Raw genomic sequence first — 27,298 nt, forward strand, 5'->3', positions numbered from 1 at the left:
CAACATGTAGAGCACTGGCCAGACAAAACAATCTCACGGACGGTGAGTGTGGTCTGAAGTCTCATGAGTGCGGGCACCGCCAGAAGTGCCACAGAACGAGAAGACGCCATGGGAAAGTTCCCCAAACAGAAGGAAAGAGAAGAGACCCTGCAGGTAAATCAACAGAAGAGAAGAGAAAGGAAGGACCTTGACGCAGATGGAGCACTCTGGAGACATACTACAGGCTATTACCTCCTCCGGTGAACGGTTGGAAGGCAAAATTGACTCGCTGAGCCTCGACATGGGATTGCTTAGAGAAGACCACAAAAAGCTAGTGGACTGGGTAAAGACAAATGAGGGGCAACTAGCTGAAACATAGCTGGATTTAGCAATAATCAAGCAGCGAATGACAGCGCTGGAAACGAAAGTGTGTATCCTGGAAGGCAGGGCTGAGGGCGCCGAGAACAGATCACGCAGAAGTAACCTGAGAATCATAGGCCTACCCGAAAAAATAGAAGACCGCAGCATTACAGACTACCTGGAAAAGTGGCTCTGGGGAAAAGTAGGCCGGACGGTTTATCGAACTTCTTTGCCCTAGAAAGGGCCCACCGCATCCCTCCAAACCCACCTATGCCGGGAGCACCACCGTCGGTGGTGATAGCGAAGCTCCTCCACTACAAAGATAGAGATCACATCCTTACCCAGGGGTGCCTCAGAGGAGACATACAAGTAAAGAATTCAATGGTGCGAATCTTCCCAGATTTCTCTCGAAGTTCAAAGGCAGAGAGGGTCCTACCGGGACTTGAAACAGAGACTGCGACATCTGAACTATAAATACGTGACGCAGTACCCGGCCACGCTGCAAGTCGCCTTAGACAAGTGTACAGAGTTCTTCAGAACCCCAAAGGAGGCTTTGGACTAGTTGGACCGACACGGAGGGACAGAGCCGCCACAAAACCCAGCGAGGAGAAGACGGGATCGGGAAAGAGAATGTGGCGCCTACGCAGGAGGAGGCGTAGCTTGAGCGTCGGAGGGCGATGCAGGTTTTAGCATTAATCAGCGGGAAAGCGAAGAGCCAGGTACCCCCTGAGGGCAGCGAGACTGCAGCAGAATCGGGCTCAGGGCATGGGTCCAGTGACTCTGAGGCACAGAGTGTGATTCTCCCAGTTGTCACTCCGCAGATGGCGGATTACATTGTTTAGTTGGAGAGAACGGTGAGCTGCGGTGAACAAGTCTGGAATACTACGAGACACCCTTGACTCTGCAATAAGGTACAGGGGTTGATAAGGTGGGGTGCTGCGGGGGGGACCTCTGACACTGCGGAAGGGGATGGCGGCCACAGAGATAGGGAGAGCAACAGATGAGTGGCCTTCCCCCTGCGATTGACTGATCGACTTGCAAGCAGTTACTTGCGGACAGATTAACTCAATATCTGACAGGTACTGCTATAGTAGGGGGTGACTTTAATAGCGTGGACAAAGCACTTTTAGGCAGATCCCACCCTCCATTGCGAAACTCCCAAGCAGCGCGTGCCTCTCATGCATTCACTACCTGGAGACAGAGCTGGGGCCTGATAGACGCATGGAGGACCCTATATCTTCAGGATGGGACTACTCCTACTTCTAAGGTGGTTCACAACTTGCTTGTGCGACTAGACGCCTTTTTGTGCTCAGCAGATGCCCAGCTTCATGTTACTGCCAGGTAATACCTTGCGCAAATGATATTGGATCATAACCCATTAGTTATATCCTTGAAGTGGAGGCACCCAGTAACAGCGATCCCTACATGAAGGCTTTGCCCAGACACCCTGTAGGACCAGGTCTTCCGGGAAAAGATTATGGGTGAAATAGCGTACTACTTCGAAACTAATGCGGGAACGGCCTCATCGCAGAATGCGGAGTGGGACGCTTTCAAAGTGGTCCTGAGGGGCCAATATATTAGGCGTGCCAGGGTAGTCAGACACATCATCACGAGAGAAATGGAGAGGGCAGAGACAACCCTCAGAGGGTTGGAATGCAGAAGGCCAGAGCACTCGGAGCTTCAGCAGGCACTCTTAGAAGCCAAGGAGAAAGTAGTGAAACAGACGGAAAGGCTTAGAAGCTTTCATTACAAGAAATACTTATAGCGCACTCACGCTGAGCAGGACAAGTCAGGGTCGCTGATGGCATGGCTAACGAACTCGGTGAGTAGGTGTATCCGATGGTGGAAATAGAAGATGAGTTGGGGGTTTGACACTATACACAGGCATAGATCAATGAAGTCTTTAATCATTACTATGCCAAACTTTACAGGAAGTCGCAAGAAGGCGAATCTACGGATGTAGGGGAATATCTGGCAGACTGGCAGTTGACGAGGCTGAGCCCAGAAGAGGTGGAAAAACTGGGAACAGACATCACACATCGGGTTGCCATTAAGGGAATCGCGAGAACCAAGACCCCGGGTACAGACGGCTTGCCGGACAAATTTTACACAACGTTTACGGAGGAGTTGGCCCCGACTGGTCACTTTGTGCCAGGAGGCCCGAGAATTCGGAATACTGCCAGAGAGTGCTAGGGAGACCCTTATTGTTCCAGTACCCAAGCCAGGGAAGTAACCACATGATTACACAGCTTGACAGCCCACTGTCCATGCTAAACATGGATTACAAAATCCTAAGTAAAAATCTTGTGATGCGCTTACTCCCCCACATGTCGAATCTGGTCCACACCAACCAGGCAGGGTTTATTCCAGGTCGAATGCGGCCATAAATATTAGGCGACTCCTGGCTGTGATGGATTCTGATGGGTATGATAAACGAGAGGCAGCAGTGTTCTCAGTGGACATAGAGAAGGCCTTTGACTGCCTGGATTGGCCTTAGCTCTATGAAGTCCTGGCTAAAATGGGCCTGGGAGGGGGATTTCTGGCATTGGTGCGGCTGTTGTACACATCCTGTACGACCCAAATGCACACTGGGAGGACTTTCTCGTATAGACAGAGGGTGGAGAGAGGTGCGAGGCAGGGATTCCTCCTCTACCTGCTCCTGTTTCCACTGGCCATGGAGCCGCTGGCGAGCTGTGTAGGAGAGTATGGTCTGCATCCTATGGTTACCCCCACTTTTTGCTGTGTTTCACTGGTTTTTCAACTTTAATCTGGCTGTGGCCCTGCTAATCAGGTCCACAGCCAAGCTGTTCTCTCTCTAACTTGATAGCATGTACTTTAGGTACATACCAAATTGGTTACTGGGTTACCCTTGTGAGTCCCTATATATAGCACCTTAGGTGCTATGGGCATAGGTACTCCAGATGCCTACCGGGGGCTGAAGCATGTATTATGCCACCCCTGGACAGCCTTCCAAAATGGCACCACAGGTCTGCACTTGCAACCTGGGTAAGGTGGTGAAAGCACCCCTTACTTAGATATAGCATACCTAGATCTACCTATATATATAGACACATAGTAACCTATAAGTCACTCCTATGGCAGGCCTTGACAATCCTGAAGGCAGAGTGCTTGATTTTGTGTGAGAGGGTGCCCTAGCATGAGCTGAGCCCCTCTGCAGCTTTCGGAAATATCTCCTTATGGCTGTTCTATGATATAGCTATACCATATACTCTTAAGTGCATTATAGTCCTTGCGGTTGATGCTAACTTTGGTTTGGCTTTATCAAAACATGTCGTGTAAGCTGTCAAACACTTTGGAATACTACATCCCCCCCTCCCCGGCCAGGTCATGAGGCAGGGGTAGCATTCCACCCTTCTAGAGGGAGAAGACATGTGCACACTGGTAGACCCAGTTAAAGTTTAAAAGATCCTCAGCATCACAAAATGGAAGCTGCTGCCACAGACATGGGTCTGACCTCCTGCTGCTGGACAAAACTCTGGCAGGGGAGGCCTGGACAATAGGTTTCCTGTCCAGGGAGGGGCCAGCACCTCCCCAGACATGCTTTAGTGTATTTGGGCAGGGTGGGTTGTATTCAGTGAATGTTTTTCAGACACTGCCTGGGGCACACAGGTGCTCCATGCATTTCCCAGTTCAAACCGGTTGCTGGGGCACTCTGCCCCAGCTTTGGCGCAAAACTGGAAAAAAGGGAAGGGGTGTAACCACCCCCTGCCCTGGCCCTCCCATAGGTGGGGGCCATAGAGTTAGTCAATCCCCTAAACTTGGTATAAGTTTAGGAGCCCAGTCACTAGGACTTTAGATTACCCTGGACGAAACTCTGAAGAAGAAATCCTGGACCTTCGACATTTCATTTCGACTGAAAGACTGAAGAATCTCCCTTGAGGTAGAGGAGTGACCTCCTTGTTCAAACATGCCCCTAAAGAAGCATCTTGCCGGTCTGCATTTTCGAGGCTTCCGCTGGATCCCGGAGAATCTCCAGATATCTCCGAGGCTGACACGAGTCCCCAGCAAAGCTGAGACCTGTAGCTGACACGAGAGACGTAGGACCGGAACTCCTGGACATACTGCAATTTTGCAACTGCACCTACTTCCCAAAGTTTCCCGAAGTTGTGCATTGGGGTATTTGAAGCCCCTGTCCCGAGCACCTTTTGCACCGAAAAGCAGAGGCCTACACTCCACGAGATTTCCGTAGGCCCGCTTTGTGCATTTCCACTCAAGGCTCCTTCGCGATCTCTAGTTCGTTGGGTAGTGGGTCCCCACGAAGGACAATCCTTTGTTTTGTGAGCTTTCCTGGTTGCTCCAGACGTGCTCTGGCTCCCCTCCAGAGGGTGAGTCCCTCCGACCTTGCTGGTCTGCACTAAAGCCAATTTTGTCATCTTGCGTGGGTTGCTGTTGCCAAGGCTTGTTGGGTCCAAACCGGATACCAACGCTGCAGCACTCAACATCCTTCGTGGGACAGCTAGAATCCAGCTCCTGGTCATCGTCGATGCCTCCTGGACCTCGTGGCTGAAGAGTCAAGCTTCACCTCTTTCACCTTAAAGCACCCAACATCGCCTGGTATCTTCCTGTTGCCATCCTGGTCACTGGCAAGTGACCCAGACTCTGTCCCCTCTGCTTTCAGGTTCTTCACATCTCCGATACACCCTTGGATCCTCCTGGACACTTTTCCTCTGGTCGCCTGCTGCACTTCTTCGCAGCTCTCCATAGGAATCGACTATGAACCCCAATACGCAGACACCTATGCACCCAGCTTCCCTGGGTGAGGTAACACGAGTACTCGTGCTTCCGTGGGTCTTGACTCTCGAAGTGTCTAAGTCTAAATGGGCTCCATCGTAGTTCACCTCTAAGTGTCCTAAATCTTTAAAATTGTGTTACTTGTTTGTTTTCCATAGAAAGTCAATGGTGATCTGCGGCTGTTCTTAGATACTGCACGCGTCCCCGTGTGCCTCATGCGTCCCTACCTTGGCTGGTTCCTAGTTGCCCCAGCGTTTCTACAGGCCCTAGGCCTGACTTCTATCCCTCACGTGGTTCTTATACCACTATTTTAGTATATGGTTTGTGAGGCCCCCAGGGCAAAACGTATACTGTGCAACTTATCGTATGCTAATTAAGTTCCTTGTATTGTGCTTAGACCTCTAGCCTCATAAAGAGACTAGAGGGGGTGTGTTTAGAATAAATACATATATTTTATATATATATACCTTGTGTGGTGTACTTTAATTTGGTCATTCAAGAGATTATAGACTGTTAAAACAACTTGCTTAACTCGCTTCCAAGTCTTAGCCTGAAGGCTGCTCTCCACACCTACTACTAGGATAGCTTTCAATTAGGTTGACTTTAACCGTAACATCAATAAAGATCGTTTGGACTGGTGCAAGGTGCCCACTAGAATAGTGGACATCATATGCCTGGCCAAATTCTCACATTGGTGTGCAGCGTGTGGGATTACAGCTTGCATTGTTTTAACAGATAATCTTGAGAATATAATTTGAAAAATCACTAAAAGTACCATAGGTACATATAATACAAAGCTTAAAATACATAAGTTCTACTGAACTTAGAAAATTTAGGTGGTAAGGGCTTAGCACACCCTGACTACAACTACTAGGGAGGTTTAGTAGGAAACCGAGTAGTATAGGTAGGTGCATACACCACACCATACTGGTCATGTCTACAAAGGAGGTACCCGGTGGGTCAGCTCCAGATGCCAGTCAAGGACAGGCATTTAAGTATGAAACCTTTCCTTTCCAAGAGTTAAGGACTTTGTTTGTCATGAGAAATTGAAGACAGGATCCTCATAGAGGTGCTGTTGCTTGATGACTTTATGAAGGCATCAAATCCTCCAAAAGATAGTACTGGGGTTAGTACCTCAGAGGAAGAGAACACTGGGGAGTCACATCCCCAGGTCTCTGAAGATGAGGATGGCCAGGATATAAACAATGGTTTAGACCAGGAGAATCCAGCCACACCTGCAGATGGAGAGGGCCAGACAGTGCCTACCTTTGTCCCCCAGGTAGGGTTGGTGGTGTACCTAGAAGAAATGGATCTCTTTCAGAGGAATCTTTCCATTCTAATGCATCTATAGAGTCTTCTGCCTCTGCTCAGAGGAGGAATACCTCTCTTGAGCAGAGGGAGCATAATGCTAGGGTGAAAGAAGCCCAGCTTAGAATAAGGAGACAAGAAGTAGCCTTAGAAAAAGACTCTAGCTCTAGAGGGAGAAAAAAGATGGGACAAGAGTCCCATGGTGGCAGCAATATCCCTAGTGGTAGGGATAGGTCTTATGACCATAGAAACCTAAACAAGATTGTCCCTTCCTATCAGAATCGGGATGACATCCACAAGTGGATTACTGCACTGGAAAGGGCCTGCAAAGTACAGAAGGTACCCCAGGAGTAGTGGGCAGCAATCTTGTGGCTCTCCTTTGCTGACAAAGGTAGAGACAAGCTCCTCACTTTAAAACAAGAGAATGCTAATGATTACATGGTCCTGAAGAGTGCCCTCATAGAATGGGTTGGCCTAACCACTGAGCAGTATAGGATACAGTTCAGAGATACCCAGAAGGCACAGACTCAGAACTGGGTTGACTTTGTAGATTGTGCTACTAAGGCTCTGGAGGGCGGGTTACTGGGCAGAAAAGTGTGTGACTATACAGGATTGTATAATCTAATCATGAGAGAACAGATTCGTAATAACTGTCAGAACCAGCTGTTGCATCAGCACTTGGTTGATTCTGATCTGACCTCTCCCTAAGCATTGGGAAAGAAAGCAGACAAATGGGTCAGAACCAGGGTGAAGCAGAAGGTACAGAACTAAGGTGGTGACCAGAAGAAGCAAGATCAAAAGGATGGGAGAAAGGTAAAGACCAGAAGTCTTCACAAGGTCCCCAAAAAGCTTCTAATGGTGGGGGTCCCCAATCTTCCAAAAAGAAAGAAGGCCAAAAGAAACCATGGTGCAAAGTTTGCAAAAGTAATAGTCACTGGACTAGTGATTGCACCAAAAAGGAGACCGCTTCAGCCACCATTGCCCCTAAGGTAAATGTTCCCCCTAGTTCAGCTCCAAGTGGTGGTTCTCAGCGGAAGGGTGTAGTAGGGTTAACCCTGGGTTCTGAGATGGACTCTGACCTAGTCAGAGTTCCAACTCAAGCTGTTTTGATCTGTGATGGAGGCATGGATATGACCTCCTCTGTGAGTCCCAGTAACCTGGGTAAGTACAGACACACTCCTTTAATTAATGAGACGAAGGTGTTGGCCTACAGTGAGACAGGGGCAAGTGTCACAATGGTGACACCAGACTTTGTGGACTGTGGACAATTCATACTAGGTGAGACTTACCAAGTGATCAATGCTAGCAATGTCACTACCACCCATAGTATGGCAGTTGTTAATTTCTCCTGGGGAGGGGTAACTGGCCTTAAGAAGGTTGTGATTAGTGCAGACCTCCCTGTTGAATGCTTGCTTGGCAATGACCTAGAGACTTAAGCCTGGTCTGAAGTAGAGTTTAGGACACATGCAGAAATGTTAGGATTCTCAGCACATGTTCTTGCAGTGACTAGGTCACAGGTCAAAAAGTCTTACACTGGACAGGCACTGGATTCTGAAATAATGGACCAGTTGCCTTTCAAGAAAAGGAACAGTAGGGTTAAGGCAGTGCCTTCCCCCCTGACTCATATTGAGGATCAGCCTTCTGAGGAAGCTGATTGTAAGCCTGAAGAAGGAAATGTCCCAGAAGAGCTTGAGCCTTATCAGGTTGAGTTTCTGGGGACAGGGGTCCTTTCCAGGGCATTTCTGAGTCCGGCGCAGTTGAGCTGCCCTTCTCTTGAACCCCTCAGACAGCAAGCTGCTGCTGAAGCTGCTGGGAATGGAAGTGGCACCCATAAAACATATTGAGATGATGGACTCCTGTATTCAGAGAGTAGAGACCCCAAGCCTGGTGCTTCCAAGAGGTTGGTCATACCTTTGTCATTCAGGGGATTCCTATTGACACTAGCCCATGATATTCCCTTAGCAGGACATCTTTGCCAGAACAAGACCTGGGTCAGAATTGTCCCTGACTTTCACTGTCCCCACATGTCTGTAGACACCAAGGAGTTTTGTCGTTCTTGTGTAACCTGCAAAGTCAGTGGTAAAGTAGGTAGCACTACAAAGGCCCCCCTTATACCACTACCTGTGGTGGGGGTTCCCTTTGAACGTGTATGGATTGAAATTGTTGGACCAATGGATCCCCAAACAGCATCTGGGCGCAGGTTTATCCTGGTGGTAGTGGATTATGCCACCGGGTACCCAGAGGCTATTCCCCTTAGGACCACTACAGCACCTATTATGGCAAGAGCCCTCCCGGGAGTTTTCTCAAGAGTGGGTTTCCCTAAGGAGGTAGTAACAGCCAGAGGTGCAAACTTTATGTACAGCTACTTGACTGCAATCGGGAAGGAGTGTGGAGTGAACTACAAGTTCACCACACCCTATCATCCACAGTGCAATGGTCTAGTTGAAAGATTTAACAAGACCTTATAGTGTATGATTAAGGGTCTCCCAGAAAAGCTCAGGTGGAGTTGGGATATCCTGCTACCCTGCCTTTTGTTTGCATTCAGGGAGGTTCCTCAGAAGGGGGTTGGCTACAGCCCATTTGAACTTCTGTTTGGGCACCCTGTCAGAGGCCCACTTTGTCTGGTGAAGGAGAAATGGGAGTTACCTCTCAAACCCCCTAAACAGGATATTGTGGACTATGTACTTGGTCTCTGCTCCAGGATGACTGAGTACATGAAAAAGGCATCCAAAAACCTTGAGGCTAGCCAGGAATTACAGAAAGCCTGGCATGACCAAAAGGCTGTACTAACTGTTTACCAGCCAGGACAGAAAGTGTGGGTGTTGGAGCCTGTTGCCCCAGCAGCTCTCCAAGCCAAGTCGAGTGGACCCCACACTATTGTTGAACAGAGGGAGAGGTTACCTATTTTGTAGACCTAGGAACTCCCAGGAGCCCCATAGGGTGCTTCATGTCAACAGATTGAAGCCATATGTTGACAGGGCAGACATGGGCTTGCTCATGGCTACTGATGGACAGGAGGAAGAGAGTGACCCTCTCCCAGACCTGCTCTCTCAGAACCCTGATGAGGGGTCAGTTGATGGAGTAGCCTTGGCAAGCAGCCTCACTGATCAGCAGCAAACTGATTGCAGACAAGTTCTACAACAGTTTAGACACATGTTTTCACTGACTCCAAGCCAGACTACCTGGTGTACTCATGAAGTAGACACTGGGGACAGTCTGCCTGTTAAAAATAAGGTTTACAGGCAACCAGATCATGTAAGGGACTGTATCAGGACAGAATTCCAGAAAATTTTGGATCCACGAGTGATTGAAACTTCAGTTAGCCCTTGCGCTAGTCCAGTAGTCCTAGTACCCAAACCTCACACCCATGGTGGTAGGAGAGAGATGAGGTTTTGTGTAGACTACAGAGGTCTCAATGCAGTCACCAGGACTGATGCCCATCCAATTCCTAGAGCAGATGAGCTCATAGATATGTTGGCATCTGCCACATTTCTGAGCACATTTGATCTGACGGCTGGTTACTGGCAGATCAGGCTAGCTGAGGATGCCAAGCCAAAGACAACATTTTCAACCCCTAGTGGACATAATCAATTTGTGGTAATGCCCTTTGGTCTGAAAAATGCACCTACCACATTTCAAAGGTTGGTGAATAAAGTCTTAACAAGCCTGGAAGCCTATAGTGCAGCATATCTAGATGATATTGCTTTCTTTAGCTCCACCTGCGAAGATCACCTGATCCACCTGAAAAATGTTTTGGAGGCCCTGCAGAAACAGGCCTAACTATCAAGGCCACTAAGTGCCAGATAGGGCAGAGTCAGGTTGTGTACCTGGGCCACCTTGTAGGTGGAGGCCAGGTTCAACTATTGCAGAGCAAAATCCAGACCATAATGGACTGGGTTGCACCAACCACCCAGACTCAGGTCAGAGCTTTCTTGGGCCTGACTGGGCACTATAGATTTGTCAAGGGGTATGGTTCATAGTAACACCCCTGAATGACGTAACTTCTAAAAGAATGCCTTAAAATGTTCAGTGGACAGTCAGCTGTCAAAAGGCATTTGATGACCTGAAGCAGGCCATGTGCACTTCACCAATTCTGCAAAGTCCTAACTACTCCAAAGAAATTATTGTCCAAACAGATGCATCTGAGTTGGAGGTAGGGGCTGTGCTGTCACAACTGAACGATGAAGGTCAGGACCAGCCAGTAGCTTTTATTAGCAGAAGGCTGACCTCTAGAGAGAAATGTTGGTCAGCTATTGAGAGGGAGGCCTTTGCTTTGGTTTGGGCTCTGAAGAAGCTGAGGCCATACTTGTTTGGCATTCACTTCACAGTTCAGACAGACCATAAGCCCCTCTTGTGGCTAAAACAGATGAAGGGTGCAAACCCCAAACTTTTGAGGTGGTCCATTTCCCTACAGGGGATGGACTATACAGTGGAACATAGACCTGGGAGTAACCATGCCAATGCAGATGGACTCTCCAGATATTTCCACTTAGAACATGAAGACTCAACTGGTCAAGGTTAGTTTAATGTCCCTACGTTTGGGGGGTAGGGGGTTTGTGTAGGAGAGTAGGATCTGCATTCTATGGTTACCTCCACTTTTTCCTGTGTTTCACTGGTTTTTCGACTTTAATCTGGCTGTGGCCCTGCTAATCAGGTCCACAGCCTAGCTGTTCCCTCGCTAAATTGATATCATGTACTTTAGGTACATACCAAATTGGTTACTGGGTTACCCTGTGAGTCCCTATATATAGTACCTTAGGTACTAAGGGCATAGGTACCCCAGAGGCCTAGGAGGAGCTGAAGCATGTATTATGCCACCCCTGGACAACCTTCCAAAATGGCACCACAGGTCTGCACTTGCAGACTGGTTAAGGTGCTGTAAGCACCCCTTACTTAGATATAGTATACCTATATCTACCTATATATATATAGACACAGAGTAACCTATACGTCACTCCCATGGCAGGCCTGGACAATCCCGAAGGCAGAGTGCTTGGTTTTGTGTGAGAGGGTGTCCTAGCATGAGCTGAACCCCTGTGCAGCTTTCGGAACTATCTCCTTATAGCTGTTCTATAATATAGCCATACCATATACTCTTAAGTGCATTATAATCCTTGCGGTTATTGCTAACTTTGGTTTGGCTTTATCAAAACATGTCGTGTAAGGTGTCATACGCTTTGGAATACTACCCCCCGCCCCCTCCGCCAATTCTGGCAGCGGGGGTAGCATTCCACCCTTCTAGAGGGAAAAGACATGTACACACTGGTATACCCGGTGAAAGTTAAAAGAGCCTCAGCAAAATGGATGCTGCTGCCACAGACACGAGTCTGACCTCCTGCTGCTGGACGAAACTCCGGCAGGGGAAGCCTGGACAATAGGTTTCCTGTCCAGGGAGGTGCCAGCACCTCTCCAGACAGGCTTTAGTGTATTGGGCCTCGGTGGGTTGCATTCAGTGAATGCTTTTCAGACGCTGCCTGGGGCACACAAGGTGCTCCATGCATTTCCCAGTTCAAACCGGTTGCTGGGGCACTCTACCCCAGCTCTGGTGCGAAATTGGACAAAGGGGGACGGGGTGTAACCACCCCCTCCCCTGGCCCTCCCATAGGTGGGGCCATAGAGTTAGTCCATCCTCTAAACTTGGTATAAGTATAGGAACCCAGTCCCTAGGACTTTAGATTACCCTGGACGAAACTCTGAAGAAGAAATCTTGGACCTTCGACATTTCATTTCGACTGAAAGACTGAAGAATATCCCTTGAGGTCAAGGAGTGACCTCCATGTTCAAACAGGCACCTAAAGAAGCATCTTGCAGGTCTGCATTTTCGAGACTCTGCCGGATCCTGAAGAATCTGCGACACAGGACATGGACTTCCAGACATCTCTGAAGCTGACCCGAGATCCCAGCCAATCTGAGACCCGTAGCTGACACGAGAGACGTGGGATCGGAACTCCTGGACATCCTGCATTTTTGCAATTGCACCTACTTCCCGAAGTTGTGCATTTGGGTATTTGAAGCCCCTGCCCAAGAACCTTTTGCACTGAAGCTCAGAGGCCTACACTCCACGAGTGTTCCGTGGGCCCGCTTTGTGCATTTCCGCTCGTGGCTCCTTCGCGATCTCTAGTCCGTTGACTAGTGGGTCCCCACAAAGGACAATCTTTACTTTACTGAGTTTTCCTGGTTTCTCCAGACGTACTCTGACTCCCCTTCAAAGGTGGAGTCCCCCCGACCTTGCTGGTCTGCACCGAAGCCAATCTTGTCATCTTGAGTGGGTTGCTGTTGCCAAGGCTTGTTTGGTCCAATCCGGATACCGATGCTGCAGCACTCAACATACTTCGTGGGACAGCTCGAATTCAGCTCGTGGAAATAGTCAATGCCTCCTGGACCTCGTGGCTGAAGAGTCAAGCTTCACGTCTTTCACCTGAAATTAACCAACATCGGTTGGCATTTACCGATCGCCACCCTGGTCACTGGGAAGTGACCCAGACTCTGCCCCCTCTGCTTTCAGTTTCTTCAGATCTCGGATCCACCCTTGGATCCACCCGGACACTTTTTCTCTGGTCGTCTGCAGCACTTCTTCGCAGCTCTCGATTGGAATCGACGACGAAACCCGACACCAAAAGACACCTATGCACTTGGCTTCTGTGGGTGAGGTAACACTAGTACTTCGGTGCTCCTGTGGGTCTTATCTCTCGAGGTGTCTAAGTGCAAAACTGTTCCATCAGGTTCACCCTTAAGTGTCCTTAATCTTCAAAATTGTAACATGTTTGTTTTCCATAGAAAGTCAATGGTGATCCGCGGCTGTGTTTAGACACTGCTCACGTCCCCTGTGGGCCTCCTGCGTCCCCACCTTGGGTGGTTCCTGGTTGCCCCAGCAGTTCTACAGGCCCTAGGCCTGACTTCTATCCCTCACATGGTTCTTATACCACTATTTTAGTATATGGTTTGTGGGGCCCCTAGGGCATAAAGTATACTGTGCAACTTATCGTATGCTAATTAAGTTCCTTGTATCTGAAAGAAACAGGTTAGTATTAGATTCCTTACCTTAGAATATCCCCAGGCGTCAGTCTGGATCCGGAAACTTTTGCGTAGCAGTACCCCTGCGCGTCGGCAGGCGTCGTCTGCAGGCGTCCCCTGCGGCTCCGCGTCGTCGGCGTCGTGCGCCGTGATGACGTCGCTGGAGTATATAGACGCCGCCTCCGCGCGCTGACGTCAGTTCTTCTTTTTTCCGCGCCAGTTAGCGCAGATCCGAAGAGCAGTACTCCGGTCTTTTGACCAAGTTTTTTGTTAACTGATTGATCTTTACGGTGCCGGTAGGATGCCCGGTTTCAAGAGTTGTGACGAGTGCGACCGCATGATGTCGGTCACCGACCACCATCGACTCTGCCTCCGGTGTCTGGGCGCGGACCACGACGTGGAGTCCTGCGTCGACTGTCGGGCCTTGACTGGAAAAGCTAGGCGGGAGCGGTCCCGCAAGCTTCTCGAACTCCGGTTGTCGGCCCCGCGTCGAGAGCGGTCCCGGTCCGGTCGGAGGTCGAGGGAGCGGTCGAGGGAGCGGTCGCGGAGCCGCCATGGGCGCTCCGGGAGTCGCCACCATTCCTCCGGCTCGTCAGGTAAGCACAAGAAGTCGGGGCGTCGCCATCGCACCCCCGACTCCCCCCGACGCCCGCGTGCTGCGGCCGGGGGCTCGGGTGACCCCACCCCCGCGGTCCCGCATGGCTCGCCGACGCCGTCTGCCCCACACCTGTCGGTCCCTGGGGAAGGCGCGTCGCGTGAGGAGATCGAGGCCTTCCTCATTGCTATGAGGGCGAGGTCTTCTCCGGCGGGGCCTTCGGCGCCTGCGGGCCCGTCGGTCCCGTCTGGGGGCCCGAGCGGTTCGGGTGCTCCTGCCCCGGCGCCGCCGGTGGCTCCGGCCCCGGCGCCGCTGGCTCCCTCTGGTTCGTCGCCGGCTGGTCTCCCGGCCTCTCCGGCGTCGGTTCCTGTGGGCCAGCCCATGGTACCGCCCCCGCGTGGTGCAGCGACTCCGCCGTCGGCTCCGGCCGGCGTCGGGTCCCCGGCACCGACGCCGCGCGGCGCCACCCCCCTTTCCTCCCCGACTCCGGACTCGGAGCCGGACCGGCGTCGGCCGACGCCGGACCCGACGCCGATGGGGCCTGTTGACCCCGATGTCTATATCGTCGACCCAGAATATGGGTATGACGAGGAGGAGTATGGAGAGGGTTGGGAGGGGTCTGAGGACCCTCTATCCCGTGCCTGCCAGTACGATGTGGACTGGGTAGGTGATCTGGGTGATGCCAGTGGCCTGGACGAGTCGCCCAACCCTGGGTTTGTCTCTCCGTCCCCTGTGGCGTCCGAGGCGGGTGCTGCCTATTCGGTGGTCCTGATGAGGGCTGCCAAGGCCTTACACCTTGAGCTCCCCGTCGCGAAGGTCAAACCGAATATCCTGACGGAAGTTTTTAAACCGCAGTCATGCCCCCAGGAGCCTCTGCTGCCGTTTAATGAGGCCCTGACGGATGTCCTTCTGGGCACCTGGTCCAGGCCCGCCTCTGGTGCGCCGGTTGACCGGAACGTTGCCAGGCGTCACCGTCCCTGCGCGGACGACCCTGCCTTCCTGTCCACCCATCCCTCCCCGGAGAGTCTGGTGATCCAGGCCTCCACTTCGCAGTCCGCATTTCCGTCGGCTCCGCCCGACCGGGAATCAAAGAGGTACGACCAATTCGGAAAGAAAGTGTTTTCCTCTTTGAGTGCTGGGCTGCGGTCTTGTAACACCGCGTGCCTCTTGGGCCGCTACACCCACTCCCTGTGGGATACGGTCGAGGAGTGTTTGCCGCAATGCCCCCAGGAAGTGCGGGACAAGCTCACCCGGGCCTTTGTTGAAGGCCGGGATGCGGCGCGGTACTCGATCCGTTGTGGTCTGGACACCACGGACTCACTGGGACGGGCCATGTCCACTACGGTGGCGATTCGTCGCCATGCCTGGCTGAGATCTGCCAACTTCTCACCAGACGTCCAAAATACGCTTATGGACATGCCATTTGATGGCAGTCGCCTATTTGGTGACAAAGCGGACCACGCGCTGGAGCGCTTCAAGGACTCCAGGGTCACGGCCAAGTCCTTGGGTCTCTCGACCCAGACCCAGCGCCAGCAGACGGGTTCGTTTCGGCCCTTTCGTGGCCAAGGGAGAGGAGGTCCCACACGTGCTGCCAGCCACGCGGCGCAGAGCGCTCCCCAGCGCGGTGGCGCCCGTGGTTTCCGCCGTGGTGGCGGTAGAGGCCAGCGTCGTGGTCAGTCCACGCCTCCCTCCGCTGCGGCATCCAAGCCTTCCTAGTCCGAGCTTTCGGGCTCACGTGACGCCAGTGGGTGGCAGGGTTCGCCATCACCACTCCCGCTGGCGCGCGATAACATCGGACAGGTGGGTGCTGCAGCTTGTCCGAAGGGGCTATGCCCTCCCCTTCGAGTCCACTCCTCCAGCCATGCCACCGCAGAACCACCGTGTGTCGGGGGACCACTTGACACTTCTGCAGGAGGAAGTTACGGCCCTCTTGGCCAAGGGGGCCATCGAGCGCGTTCCTGGGCCAGAAGTAGGGTGTGGTTGCTACTCCCACTACTTTCTGGTACCCAAGAAGGACAAGGGAGGCCTGCGTCCTATCTTGGATCTACGGAACGTCAACGGCTTCCTCCGGAAGGAGAAGTTCAAGATGTTGACTTTGGCTCAGGTCTTGGCTGCTCTAGACCCACAAGACTGGATGGTAGCGTTGGACTTGCAGGATGCGTACTTTCACATCCCCGTCCTGCCGGCCCACCGGCGTTACCTGCGGTTCACGGTAGGCCACGAGCATTTTCAGTTTATCGTGCTCCCATTCGGCCTTACCAGCGCCCCACGGGTGTTCACGAAAGTGATGGCGGTGGTCGCAGCTCATCTGCGCCGGTTAGGGGTTTCAGTCTTCCCCTACCTCGACGACTGGCTGTTGAAGGCGGGCTCGCCCCAGACAGTCGTCCACCACCTTCAGATGACGGCAGACCTCCTGCACGAGTTGGGGTTTTCCATCAATGTGCCGAAATCACACCTGTGTCCCTCTCAAAAGCTCCTTTTCATCGGAGCGGTTCTCGACTCGGCGCAGTTTCGGGTTTATCCCCCGGAACGGCGGGTCCGGGATATTCAGGCTCTGATTCCCATCTTTCAGCCGTTATCCCGGGTTTCGGTCAGGTTGACGCTGCGGCTTCTGGGGCTGATGGCCTCCTGCATCCTTCTGGTGCATCACGCCAGATGGCGGATGCGGGCTCTGCAGTGGGACCTGAAGTTTCAGTGGGCCCAGCATCAGGGCAACCTATCCGACCATGTCCTGATCTCGGAGGGCACTGCGAGACAGTTGCAGTGGTGGCTTACAGACCGCGATTGGGTCAGGGGCAGATCCCTCTCCCTTCCCCAGCCGGAGCACGTGGTTGTGACGGACGCGTCCCTCCAAGGCTGGGGTGGCCACTTGGGAGAGGCGGAGATCAGAGGCCTCTGGTCTCCGGCGGAGTCCCGGCTCCATATCAACATGTTGGAGCTGCGGGCGATTCGCCTGGCACTGAAGGCATTCCTCCCCTTTGTCAACGGGAGTGTAGTGCAGGTGTTCACGGACAACACCACCGCCATGTGGTACTGCAACAAACAGGGCGGTGTGGGGTCGTGGACCCTTTGCCAAGAGGCTCTGCGCCTCTGGCAATGGCTGGAACGTCAGGGCGTGACTCTGACGGTTCAACACCTGGCAGGTTCTCTGAACGCCAGGGCGGACGAACTCAGCCGTCGGTGCTCGGTGGATCACGAATGGCGTCTGAACTCGGATGTGGCGAGAGGCCTCTTTCAGCAATGGGGAGAGCCTTGGTTAGATCTATTCGCCACAGAAGAGAACGCGCAATGTCATCAGTTCTGCGCGTTGGAGTTTCCAAGACGGCACTCGCTCGGCGACGCCTTTCGGCGCGAGTGGAGTTGCGGTCTGTTGTACGCCTTTCCGCCTATACCACTTCTGCCCAGAGTGCTGAAGAAGATCAGGCGCGACCGGGCCCAAGTTATCCTTGTGGCTCCGGACTGGGCTCGAAGGTACTGGTATCCCGAGCTACTCAGCATGACAGTCGGTCCCTCGATCCGCCTGCCCCTTCAGGAGGACCTTCTGTCGCAGCAGCAGGGGACGGTCCTCCACCCGAACCTGTCCAGTCTCCACCTCCATGCGTGGAGATTGAGCGGCGACAGTTGAGGCCATTTGACTTGCCTCCTGAAGTCTGTGATGTCATTCTGGCAGCCAGGCGTCCCTCCACAAAGTCGGTATACGCCTGCCGGTGGAACAGATTTGTGGCATGGTGCACAGCAAAGGCTGTGGATCCCCTTTCTGCCCCTCTATCTGAGGTTCTCCTCTTCCTCCTTTCCCTTGCCCAGCAGGGCTCTGCTCTGGGCACTATCAAGGGCTATCTTTCTGCCCTTTCCGCCTTCTTGAGGCTACCTGATCAGCCATCTTTGTTCAAGTCCCCTATTGTGTTAAGATTCTTAAAGGGCATCACGCACATGTATCCTCCAGCTCCGTTCGTGATGCCTCAGTGGGACTTGAACCTGGTTTTGACTTTCCTGATGTGCGCTCCCTTTGAGCCCCTTCATTCCTGTCCTCTCCGTCTTCTCACCTTAAAGACGGCCTTCCTGGTAGCCATCACCTCTGCCAGGAGAGTGAGTGAGCTCCAGGCTCTTTCTGTTCAACCTCCTTTCTTGTCTGTTCATCCTGATAAGGTGGTTCTTCGGACCAGACCTTCTTTCCTGCCCAAGGTTGTCTCTGCTTTTCACATTGGGCAGTCCATCACCTTGCCCTCCTTCTTCCCGCCTCCGCATCCTTCAAAGGATGAAGAGCGGCTCCATCGTCTGGACCCAAAACGTGCGCTTTCATTCTATATGGATCGCACACGCCAGTTCCGGGTGGATGACCAACTGTTTGTTGGCTACGTGGGTGAGAAGAAGGGAAGGGCGGTACAGAAACGGACCATCTCTCGGTGGGTCGTCCTGTGCATCAAAGCATGCTACTCTTTGGCTCGGAAGGAGCCTCCTGTTGGGCTGAGGGCCCATTCCACTCGGGCCACGGCGGCTACTACTGCCCTGGGCCGGGGAGTCCCTTTGCAGGACATTTGCCAGGCGGCCACGTGGGCCTCGCTGCACACCTTTGCGAGGCACTACTGCCTGGACAGTCAAGTCCGGAGGGATGGCTTCTTTGGCCGTTCGGTCCTCCAGGACTTTCTGGTGTAGGTTGTATTGGTTCGCAGACCCACCACCGGGGTTGGTATTGCTGGGGTATCTATTCTAAGGTAAGGAATCTAATACTAACCTGTTTCTTTCAGATGAACAAGTTACTTACCTTCGGTAACGATATATCTGTAAGAAACAGTAGTTAGTATTAGATTCCTTACCGCCCCGCCCATCCTCCCCGTTCTGCGAACTGATACCTAGGGTTAGGGACATCCCTTTCAGGGCCCTAGTTTCAAATGGCACCAGTGTTGGTTCTCACATGGCTCTGCGTGTTCTGGCGCGGAAAAGCTGTGTGCAAAGAACTGACGTCAGCGCGCGGAGGCGGCGTCTATATACTCCAGCGACGTCATCACGGCGCACGACGCCGACGACGCGGAGCCGCAGGGGACGCCTGCAGACGACGCCTGCCGACGCGCAGGGGTACTGCTACGCAAAAGTTTCCGGATCCAGACTGACGCCTGGGGATATTCTAAGGTAAGGAATCTAATACTAACTACTGTTTCTTACAGATATATCGTTACCGAAGGTAAGTAACTTGTTCATTGTGCTTAGACTTCTGACCTCATAAAGAGACTAGAGGGATTGTGTTTAGAATAAATGCATATATATTTGATATATATACCATGTGTGGTGTACTTTCATTTGGTCATTCAAGAGATTATAGACTGGTAAAACAACTTGCTTAACTCGCCTCTAAGTCTTAGCCTGAAGGCTGCTCTCCACAGCTACCACTAGGATAGCTTTCTATAAGGTTGACTTTAAACCTACCATCAATAAGGGTAGTTTGGACTGGTGCAAGGTGCCCACTAGAATAGTGGACATCATATGCCAGGCCAGCTTCTCACAAGCAGGGCCAGGAGCGGACAGAACTGTAATGGCCTGGGGACAGGAGCGGTGCAACATTTCATAGCATTGTATGCTGATGACCTCTTGCTATTCTTAAGCAACACGACGGTCAAACTGCGAGGAGCGTATGACATGCTGGCCCGATTTTGCAGTGGGTCTGGCCTTAAAGTCAATTGGCAAAATTCCAGCTTATACCCAATGACGCCAGACGCCCCTCCAGATCGAGAGCATTTGAAGTGGGAACCTAGCTGCCTACAATACCTTGCAGTTAAAATATATCACGTAGCGGCAGAATTACTAGAAGGTAATGTGGGTAAAGCGATACGAGCAGCCAAAATTGGGATGGACTTCTGGGGAACGCTGCTTCTGTTGTAGCTGGGAGCATAGCCGACCTGAAGATGGTCATGCTTCCGTGCCTACTATACTACTTTGGGACTCTCCCGGTGTGGATCCGGCAAGTGATATTCGAAGAGCTTGACTCAATGGTTACGTCATTCATTTGGGGGGCAGGACGCACAAGAGTAGCGTTGACGTCACTGAGCAGAGGGCGGATTAGCAGTGCCTGATTTTGAGAGTTATTAATCTGAAAGAGACACGTTAGTATTAGATTCCTTACCTTAGAATATCCCCATGCGTCAGACTGGATCCGGAAACTTTTGCGTAGCAGTACCCTTGCACGTCGGTAGGCGTCGTTTGCGGCTCCTCGTCAGTCGTGGGCGCCGTGATGACGTCGTCGGAGTACTTAGACGCCGCCTCCGCGTGCTGACGTCAGTTCTTCTTTTTTCCGCGCCAGCAAGCGCAGATCTGGAAAAAACAGTAACCCGTAGTCAATTTTTGACTAACTTTTTGGATCTTTTGATCATTTTTCGAAGTCTTCACGTCTTCGATCGGTGCCGTAGGGATGCCTGGCTTTAAACACTGCGAGGATTGCGACCGCACGATGTCGGTCACGGACCCTCACCACCTGTGTCTAACTTGTCTAGGCGTCGACCACGACGACAAGGCCTGCTCCGACTGCCGGGCCCTCTCTTCGAAAGCCAGGCGGGAGCAGTCCCGCAGGCGACTCGAACTCCGGCAGTCGGTTCCGCGCCGCGAGAGGTCCCGGTCCCACGGGAGGTCGAGGGACAGGTCGCGGGCTCGGAGCCACCACAGTTCCGAGAGTAGGCCGCACTCCTCCGGGTCAAAGTCGTCGTCAGGTAAGAAGCATAAGAAGTCCAAGCGGCGTCATCGCTCTTCGGACTCCCCCCGGCGCTCGCGTGATGCGGCCGGGGGTTCAGGTGACTCCACCCACGCGGCTCCATCGGAGTCGCAGGCGCCGTGTCCAGCCCCATACCCTACGGTCCCTGGGCTAAATGCGGCGCCGGAGGAGATCGAGGGCTTCCTCATGGCCATGAGGAAACTCTCTCCTCAGACGGGCTCCTAGGCGCCTTCGGGCCCAGCGGACCCGTCTGGGGCCTCTAGCGGGTCGGGGGCTTCGGCCCAGACGCCGTCGGGTGCTTCGGCCCCAACGCCGCCGACGCCTTCGGGCCCGGCGCCGCTAGGCTCCACTATCCCAACGCCGCCTGTGCCTTCGGGCCCGGCGCCACAGGGTTCAGCGGCCCCGGCGCCTGCGCGCATGGCGCCGCAGGACTCCGCTAGACCTTCTTCGGGATCTGGGTCGTCGCCGGTGAACCTTACGACCTCCCCGGCGTCGGACCATCAGGTGTCGCCTCCGGCGCCGACCTCGGGCGGCGCCGTCCCTGGTTCCACCTTAGTTCCTGTTCCGGTGCCGGGACGGCCCAGATGGGCGCCGCTCCAGACGTCGTTTGGAGAGTTTCACTTCTATGAACAGGCCCCATTGATTGAAAACCCTGAGCATCAGGAGATGGGTGAAGAAGAGGATTGGGAGGGTCTGAGGACTCTCTGACCCGAGAGTGTCAGTCTCATGAGGACTGGGCAGGTGACCTTGGGGAGGCCCGTGGCTTGGACCGCCGGACAGGGAATCCAAGAGGTATGAGCAGTATGGTAAAAAGATCTTCTCATCCCTTAGTATGGGACTGCGGTCTTCCAACACCGCATGCCTCTTGGGCCGTTACACCCACTCTCTGTGGGATACGGTTGCGGAAGTGCTGCCAGAGTGTCCGTTGGAGGTACGGGCCGAACTCGGCCAAGCCCTTGTGGAGGGCCGGGACGCAGCCAAATATTCCATCCGGTGTGGGCTGGATACCACCGACTCGCTTGGTAGAGCGATGGCAACGACGGTGGCGGTAAGACGCCACGCCTGGCTAAGGTCTGCCAACTTTTCGGCAGATGTCCAGAACACGTTGATGGACATGCCGTTCTATGGCCGTCGCCTCTTTGGCGACAAAGCAGACCATGCGCTTGAGCGCTTTAAGGACTCCAGGGCTACGGCCAAGTCCTTGGGCCTCTCGGCCCGCGCAAGCAATCGGCTGCTTTTCACTCCTTTCGTGGCCACGGAAGGGGTGTACCCACACATGCTGCCAGCCACGCTCCGCAGGGCAATACCCAACGCGGTGGCGGCCGTGGGAACCGCCGTCCGGGCGGTAGGGGTCAACGGCGAGGTCAGTCCACACCTTCCCCCGCAGCATCCGCCTCAAAACCCTCCTAGTCTGTGCTTTCAGGCCCATGTGACGCCAGTGGGGGGCAGGGTTCGCCATCACCACCTCCACTGGCGCACTGTCACTTCGGACAGGTGGGTGCTGCAAATCGTCCGAAGGGGCTACTCCCTCCCCTTCGAGGCGACTCCTCCAGCCATGCCACCGCAGAACCACCGTGTATCGGGGGATCATTTGCGACTTCTGCAGGAGGAAGTTACGGCCCTCTTGGCCAAGGGGGCCATCGAGCGCATTCCTGGGCCAGATGTAGGGTGTGGTTGCTACTCCCACTACTTTCTGGTACCCAAGAAGGGCAAAGGGGGCCTACGCCCTATCTTGGATCTACGGAACGTCAACGGCTTCCTCCGGAAGGAGAAGTTCAAAATGCTGACACTGGCTCAGGTCTTAGCTGCCGTGGACCCAGGAGACTGGATGGTAGCATTGGACTTGCAGGATGCTTATTTCCACATCCCCGTCCTGCCGGCCCACCGGCGCTACCTGCGGTTCATGGTTGGCCACGAGCATTTTCAGTTTACCGAGCTCACCTTCGGCCTTACCAGCGCCCCACGGGTGTTCACAAAGGTGATGGCGGTGGTCGCAGCTCATCTGCGCAGGTTAGGGGTTTCAGTCTTCCCCTACCTCGACGACTGGTTGTTGAAGGCGGGCTCGCCCCAGACAGTCGTCAGCCACCTCCAGACTACGGCAGATCTCCTGCACCAGCTGGGGTTCTCCATCAATGTGCCAAAGTCACACCTGTGCCCCCCTCAGAAGCTCCTCTTCATCGAAGCGGTTCTAGACTCTGCGCGGTTTCGGGTTTATCCACCCGAACAGCGAGTCTGGGATATTCAGGCTCTGATTCCCATCTTTCAGCCGTTATCCCGGGTCTCAGTCAGTTTGACGCTGCAGCTTCTGGGGCTGATGGCCTCCTGCATCCTTCTGGTGCATCACACCAGGTGGCGGATGCGGGCTCTGCAGTGGGACCTGAAGTTTCAGTGGGCCCAGCATCAGGGCAACCTGTCCGACCACGTCCTGATCTGGGAGGGCACTGCGAGACAGCTGCAGTGGTGGCTCACGGACCGCGATTTGGTCAGTGGCAGATCCCTCTCCCTTTCCCAACCGGAGCACGTAGTTGTGACGGACGCGTCCCTCCAGGGCTGGGGAGGCCGCATGGGAGAGGCAGAGATCAGAGGCCTCTGGTCTCCGGCGAAGACCCGGCTCCACATCAACCTGTTGGAGCTACGGGCGATTCGTCTAGCACTGAAGGCATTCCTCCCCTCTGTCCGGGGGAGTGTAGTGCAGGTGTTCACGGACAAGACCACCACCATGTGGTACTGCAACAAACAGGGCGGGGTGGGGTCGTGGACCCTTTGCCAGGAGGCTCTTCGTCTCTGGCAATGGCTGCAACGCCAGGGCGTGACCCTGGTGGCTCAACACCTGGCAGGTTCTCTGAACGCCAGGGCGGACGAGCTCAGCCGTCGGTGCATGATGGATCACGAATGGCGTCTGAACTCGGACGTGGCGCAAGGCCTCTTTCAGCATGGGGAGAGCCTTGGTTAGATCTATTCGCCACCGAAGAGAACGCGCAATGTCATCAGTTCTGCGTGTTGGAGTTTCCAAGGCGGCACTCGCTCGGAGACGCTTTTCGTTGCGAGTGGAGTTGCGGTCTATTGTACGCCTTTCCGCCTATACCACTTCTGCCCAGAGTGCTGAAAAAGATCAAGCGCGACCGGGCCCAAGTCATCCTTGTGGCTCCGGACTGGGCGAGAAGGTACTGGTATCCAGAGCTACTCAGTATGTCAGTCGATCCCCCGGTTCGTCTGCCTCTTCAGGAGGACCTTCTGTCGCAGTAGCAGGGGACGGTCCTCCACCCGAACCTGTCCAGTCTCCACCTCCATGCTTGGAGATTGAGCGGCGACAGTTGAGGCCATTTGACTTGCCTCCTGAAGTCTGTAACGTCATTCTGGCAGCCAGGCGTCCCTCCACGAAGTCGGTATACGCCTGCAGGTGGAACAGATTTGTGGCATGGTGCACAGCAAAGGCTGTGGATCCTCTTGCTGCCCCTCTCTCTGAGGTCCTTCTCTTCCTTCTTTCCCTTGCCCTGCAGGGCTCTGCTCTGGGCACTATCAAGGGCTACCTTTCTGCCCTTTCGGCCTTTCTGAGCTGCCTGATCAACCTTCTTTGTTCAAGTCCCCTATTGTAAATAGATTTCTAAAAGGCATCACAAACACATTTCCTCATGTTCCGTTTGTGATGCCTCAGTGGGACTTGAACCTGGTTCTTACGTTTCTGATGTGCGCTCCTTTTGAGCCACTTCACAACTGTCCTCTCTGCCTTCTAACTCTGAAGACTGCTTTCCTGGTTGCCATCACCTCTGCCAGGAGAGTGAGTGAGCTCCAGGCCCTTTCTTGTGCTCCACCTTTCCTGTCTGTCCATCCGGACAAAGTGGTGCTTCGTACCAAACCTTCTTTCCTGCCCAAGGTTGTCACGGCCTTCCACATCGGGCAGTCTATCACCTTGCCAACCTTCTTTCCGCCACCGCATCCCTCTAAAGAGGAAGAGCGGCTCCACCGTCTGGACCCAAAACGTGCGCTCTCGTTTTATCTGGACCGCACATGCCAGTTCCTGCCAGAAGTCCTCATCCTGGGATCCTCACCCTCCGCCTGGAACGACTCCTGGTGGCCCCCCGCCCTGGGCAGCGCACCCAAACCAACAGACCACGCACGCAACCTGGGCTTCATCCTGGACTCCTCCCTCTCCATGACCAGACAAGTCAACGCCGTCTCCTCGTCGTGCTTCAACATCCTGCGCATGCTACGTAAGATCTTCCGGTGGATCCCCACCGAGACCAAGAAGACGGTCACCCAGGCCCTCGTCACCAGCCGACTGGACTACGGCAACTCCCTCTACGCCGGAACCACCGCCAAACTCCAGAAGAGACTCCAGCGGATCCAGAACACCTCAGCACGACTCATCCTGGACATCCCTCGCCGCAGCCACATATCCGGACACCTGAGAGATCTGCACTGGCTCCCGGTCAACAAAAGAATCACCTTCCGGCTCCTCACCCACGCACACAAAGCCCTACACAACCAAGGCCCAGGATACCTAAACAGCCGCCTCAACTTCTACGCTCCCAAACGCCAGCTTCGATCGACCAGCCACGCCCTCGCCGCCGTCCCCCGCATCCGAAGAGCCACCACAGGAGGAAGGTCCTTCTCCTACCTGGCCGCCAAGACTTGGAATTCCCTCCCGGCCCACCTCCGCCTGACCCAAGACCACCTCGCCTTCAGGAAGCAGCTCAAGACCTGGCTGTTCGAGCGGTAGCGGACCCCCCAGCGCCTTGAGACCCTCCGGGTGAGTAGTGCGCTATATAAATGCATTGATTGATTGATTGATTGAGTTCCGGGCGGATGACCAACTCTTTGTTGGTTACGTGGGCGCTAAGAAGGGGAAAGCGGTACACAAGAGGATCATCTCCCGGTGGATTATCTTGTGTATCCAGGCATGCTACTCCTTGGCTAGGAAGGAGCCCCTTGCTGGATTACGGGCTCATTCTACCCGAGCCACGGCGACTACCACTGCCCTGGGCAGGGGTGTGCCCTTACAGGACATCGGTCAGGCAGCTACGTGGGCATCGCTGCACACGTTTGGAAGACACTACTGCCTGGACAGCCAAGTCCGGAGGGATGGCTTCTTTGGCCGTTCCGTCCTCCAGGACTTTCTGGTGTGATTATTGGTATTGCTGGGGTATCTATTCTAAGGTAAGGAATCTAATACTAACGTGTCTCTTTCAGATGCACAAGTTACTACTTGTGTAACGATATATCTGTAAGAGACATTAGTTAGTATTAGATTCCTTACCGACCCACCCCTCCTCCCCGTTCTGCGAACCAATATCTAGGGTTAGGGTTATCCCCTTTCAGGGCCCTAGTTTCAATTGCACCAGTGTTGGTTTTTAACATGGCTCTGCGTTTCTGGCGCGGAAAAGCTGTGTCTAAGAACTGACGTCAGCACGCGGAGGCGGCGTCTAAGTACTCCAACGACGTCATCACGGCGCCGACGACGGACGCGGAGCCGCAGACGACGCCTACCGATGCGCAAGGGTACTGCTATGCAAAAGTTTCCGGATCCAGTCTGACGCCTGGGGATATTCTAAGGTAAGGAATCAAATACTAACTAATGTCTCTTACAGATATATCGTTACACAAGTAGTAACTGTGCTTTAGCTGCACTGCTATATTGGCTGATCCAATGGTTGGCAGTAGATCATAACCCGCTAATGGAACAATTTCCGGCTACACCAGATACCGCAACCCTTGCAAAAATCCTGCTGTGAGTGCGTCAGAATACGTCTGAAGACACAACCGAAGCTAGGGTGGTGGTGAGCGGCTGGGCCAGATACCTGAGAAGAATTGGGCACTGCGCCCCTCTATTCCCCTGACATAACTATCACAATGCTGTGCTGTCTTCCACAGGTGGAGCACTGGGCAGGGACGGAGGACTGGGTTGAGGCAGAACTGAGAGTAATAGGGGACTTGTATCAAGATTCTGCATTACTATAGTACGAAGAATTGCAAACCGCATACAATTTGCGTGGGGTTCACTTTCTGAAGCATAGGTCCCTCACACGAAGGATTAGAAAGCAATGTCACGTTGGGGGTATGGAGCCGCGTTCGCTAGCAGGATGTAGATATCTCACTGTCCGCAGGAAGAATTAAGACGGCGTCATGCCTGTATAAGGCAATAAGGGGTGATATGCAAAAGCCATTAGAGCGCCTGGGATTACAGTGGGTAGAAGACCTGGGTAAACATATACTGGAGGGAGAGTGGGACAAGATGCTAGAGCGAATCAAGAAAGCATCTAGAAATGCAAGATTCAAATTAATTAACTTTTATGTGCTACATAGGGAGTATCTAACTCCAGGCCAAATTAGGAGACATTTTGGTACAGAAACGCCAGTGTGCCCAAGATGCGGGGAGAGGGGGGTGCACATACTTCACGTTTTGGAGCTGCCCCATGTTGCAATCCTTTTGGGAGGATATAAGACAGGTGATAGGTGACCTTATTGACAAAACTTCCGCAGGCCCCAGAGCACTTCCTATTAGGGTGGTTCCTACACACGATTAAAAATAACTGGAAGTTCCAGGACCTCGTCTATGTCCTGGCCAAGAGAGAAATAGCCAGGAAATGGAAAGC

At 53.5% G+C, this 27,298-nt stretch overlaps 1 protein-coding gene across 2 annotated transcripts in view; it reads left to right on the forward strand.

Annotated features, from left to right (window-relative positions):
• Positions 1-27,298, forward strand: part of LOC144762304 (exportin-5-like) — a 2,548,278-nt gene that overhangs the window by 1,764,450 nt on the left and 756,530 nt on the right. The window lies entirely within an intron of this gene.

Source organism: Lissotriton helveticus, chromosome 6 (genome assembly GCF_964261635.1).
Source record: "Lissotriton helveticus chromosome 6, aLisHel1.1, whole genome shotgun sequence".
NCBI classification, from domain to species: Eukaryota; Metazoa; Chordata; class Amphibia; order Caudata; family Salamandridae; genus Lissotriton; species Lissotriton helveticus.